This window comes from Prosopis cineraria, unplaced genomic scaffold (genome assembly GCF_029017545.1).
Source record: "Prosopis cineraria cultivar Desert tree isolate PC_DT_omini unplaced genomic scaffold, ASM2901754v1 PC1, whole genome shotgun sequence".
Classification (NCBI taxonomy): domain Eukaryota; kingdom Viridiplantae; phylum Streptophyta; class Magnoliopsida; order Fabales; family Fabaceae; genus Prosopis; species Prosopis cineraria.
In genome coordinates, this window is record NW_026555332.1 from 16,412,434 (window position 1) to 16,416,617 (window position 4,184).

Here is a 4,184-nt window from a genome sequence, read left to right on the forward strand (position 1 = left end):
TTGGTTTCAATAGGACTCTTTACGAGCGTTGTCTCTATCTACTATTATCTAAAAATAATCAAGTTATTAATGAATGGACAAAACTAAGAAATAACTCCTCACGTGCAAAATTATAGAAGGTCCCCTTTAAGATCAAACAATTCTATCAAATTGAGTATGATTGTATGTGTGATAGCATCTACTATACCAGGAATATCAATAATCTTGATTATTGAAATTTCTCAGGATACCCTTTTTTAGCTTTTAGAATCTATTTCTTAGTTCAAGATCCCTCTTACTAACTAGAATCAAAGAATTAGTAGATTTGTTCTGCCTAAAATGGGAATGGGCTAAGGTTATGAACTTACAATCTATAATCTGATAATCGAGTCGATTCTATGATTATAAGGTCATTTCATACTAGACCAGACCAGAATAAGGTTATATACATTCTCATTATGAGAAGTGGTTATTCAAGTATATCTAAATAGATATTATGTTTACATATAGATCCCTATATTGTTCCATTCCATTCCATTTACGATTAGTAATAGGCATACTTGGACCTGCTTTTTACATATCTCTCACTATTTGGAACCCTATTCACCTCTTTAGGCTTCTCTTGAGTTGAGAAATAGGTTTGATTATACATCTTTTTAATAGAATATATATAAGGTATCCTCCAGATAATTCAAATCGAACCAATTGGATGTTCGACTTGGGCCTATATGACATGATCGATCAATAAAAATACTCTAAGACTCCACCTTTGTCATATATTCCATACATCATACTAGATAGATATCATATTTATGGAATAGATTCACTTTTAAGATGCCTTGATAGTAAAACGGTAGACACACGAGATTCAAAATCTCATACTAAAGAGCGTGAAGGTTTGAGTCCTCTTCAAGGCATAATATTGAAATCTCTTATTGAATTGGAATAAGTTCGATAGCGGATCACAAAATCTTAGTGATTTTCTCTATCTAATGAATGGGGAGTCTGTTTTGAGATCGTCCGCCCTACACCCACCCCCTATATACTTCAACAGGAATCATACAGGGGTAGATTGATACAATAGAAACCTCTAGTAAAATGCCTACCCGTAACCCAACAAATAAAGTACATTACATAGTCTATTTTAAGGATTGGCGACTTACCCATTTAATGACTTTGGCACCAGATGTTCCCAAATGGGTACTATATTCTCGGGTCAGGTGAATTCAATAATAGAGTTGTTAGCATTCTAGCCTTCCTTCTCCTTTTAGGGCCTATTCGAAAGGAAAGAGAATTCAGTACTTCTTCGTCGTGAATATCAAAGTAGGACAAATCACCCTGTGGATATCTTTGCTTCAGAACAAAACAATTAGAATTAGGCTCGGTCAACTGGAATGTGTATTATCCATATAGGGGATCTTTCAATTAAGAAGATCCATTGACCTGAGATGAAGAGAAAGAAAGGTCTATCTATTTTATTTAGTTATTTAGTTAAACCAATGATTCATTATTGGAGCAGATAGTAACAACCATTCCACCTGGTAAACGTATTTTTGATTTTTTAATGGATTTACATCTTTCATTAATGGAAATTTTTTGATGTAGTGAGTAATAGCTCTAGTTGTTCGCTCTTCAAGAATTCTTGTTTAGGCAATTCATACCATCCATATATAATGTTTTGATCCAAGATTTCAATTCTTCCATGTTTTCGTAATAGCATATTGTTCCATGAGGCTAAGGTCCAAAATATGGAAGAAACAAGTGTTTCCACGACTACACAACCCAATCAATTCTGTTTCACTTAATCCTTATTTCATGGCCACATATCTTTCTGACTAAGGAATGGGAAACTCTTCTTTTGTTACATGAATCTTATTTTCATTTCATTCGGGAAAAGCTATCTTTTTCTCAACAATGTCTTTATCATTTGATCCAATTAGCGTTCCATTAGATAGGAACAGATTTGATAAATATTGATAACTCTTAGATAGAGTATTAGAATGGAAAAATCCATTAGATAATGAACTATTAGTTCTAAGCCATCTCTGGCGATGAATCAACAATTCGAAATTCTTTTCTTATGTATTCTTGAACCAACGTTTAGACATAGATGTAGAAGGATCTGTTTGGGAAGTAAGAAGCCTCCTTGACATCTCTTCATTCGCAAAGAATTCTCGATGGGAAAACACAGAGAGAAAAGGCTAATCTTTGAATAGGAAAAAGAGTGGATCCTCTGGGTCCCAAATGAATTGGCTTATTCAAAAAAAGCCTTGTTCTTTGGAAGATCTATCTTGTGTCTGGTACTACATAGTTTTACTCTGTAAGAACTCCAAATCATTCTCTTAAAGCTCATCCTCTTCATCATAAATGATCCACTTACCCTGAAATGACCTGGCCTAATAGGGAAATCCCAATTCATTAGGCCTTTCAATACAATCAAATAGAAGGCCCCAAGGGCGCCATATTCTAGGAGCCCAAACTATGTGATTGAATAAATCCTCCTCAATATGTTATGGGTAAAGGACTCCTCCCCCTTCTTCAAACTCCGATTTATATTTTTTATAGAGAAACTTCTAATCAATGATAGAACAAGATCCATTTTGAATTATATTTAAGGGATTCCTTGGTTCAGGCTGAAGAAGCAATGTTACTCGATCATTATCAAACTGACTGCAATCTTTTTCTGTCTGTGAGGATCCCACCAAAGTGCCTTCTACTTCTAATAGGCCATGAACTAGATCAGAATCATTCTCAACGAGTCCATAAGAAGTGATCCCATTTTTTTCATCAAGTTCGGGTAGAGACCAAAGGTCTTGAGTGACTGATCTAGTAGAATAACTCAAAAGATAAAGAAGTATCATTAATTTCTTCATGCTCATTTCAAGTTTGAAGTACCATTTGTATAAATAAGAATCCCCCTCATTACATGATTTCTTCTTCATATAGATAGATACAAGATCTATGGAGCAATTATTTAGAAGTACATTTTGTGAAACAGCCTTTCCTATCTGATTAAAAAAGGATCACATGATCTTGAACCGATCTTACCACCTGATGCTTTGATGAAAAGGGTGTGATCTGTCTGCCCTTATGTGAACCCAAGCTGCTTGATTACCTTAGTAAACCTTTCAAACTATGCTCTTGGGGTTTGCTTGAGCCCATATAGAGATTTTTGTAATCTACACACTAGGTTGGCATTATTGGAATTCTTCAAACTTGGAGGTATTTCCCTGTAAACTTCCTCATCTTGGTCCCATTGAGGAATGCATTCTTGACGTCAAGCTAATGAAGCTTTCAATCAAGATTAGCAGCTATAGATGGAAAGACTCGGATTGTATTTAGCTTTGCTACAGGAGCAAAGGTCTCCTGGTAATCTATCCCATATGTTTGGGTGAAGCCTTTTACAACTAATCTCGTTTTGTACCTGTAACCTCCTCTCATATATCTACTTAATATAGGAGAAGACTACGGTGTTACCATTAACTCACATCATTCACAATAATCTAATTCATTTGAAAAGCTTTAGCTGAAGACTTATTTTATAAAATCAATTAAATCATAATTCAATCAGAGAAAACATAGCAGAAATAAATCATATACTTTCCAAATACCTAGTGGACTAAACCCACCAGCATTCCTTCCTCAAATGTATGCATTTTAGCACACAAAATAAAACTAAATCTTAGTACATGCACCGCGATGGATGGTCAGTGCACTGCGGTATGTGGCACAGAGCTACACACTCTCTTTGCCTGTGTCGTGCGCCGCAGCTTGTGTCTCTATGCGCTACAGTGCTCCTATCCATTTTTCTGCTATCATTTTGATAGCAAAAATGACAAAATTTTAGCATGCGCCAATTTCTCATACAACATCCGATCAAAGTAATTTAAGTACCCACACGAAGCTTAACTTGTATACTAAATAATGAGACAGTTTGGACATGATCTAATGGTCTCATCAAAATTTGGACACCCAGGTGTACAAAGTCACTTTTTTTGAAAATTTTACGCACCCAAGCACTCAAATCGATCCCTTTCTCTCATTAGTCCACACTAGGCCTTGAACCAAGTTCAAAAGGATCTAAAATACCTGATTGACCATAATTTATCATAATCATATATCAAAATTTGACCCTTCTATGGCCAATTTCCTCAATTCACTAACTTAACATACTATGCCATTTCTTGGCATACATAGCCCATTTT

The 4,184-nt window shown here is 35.2% G+C and overlaps 1 pseudogene; it reads left to right on the top strand.

The window, feature by feature from the left end:
* The window catches only part of LOC129288003 (NAD(P)H-quinone oxidoreductase subunit 2 A, chloroplastic-like), a 2,211-nt pseudogene extending 1,971 nt beyond the window's left edge, over positions 1-240 (top strand).
* Positions 241-4,184: the final 3,944 nt, after the last annotated feature.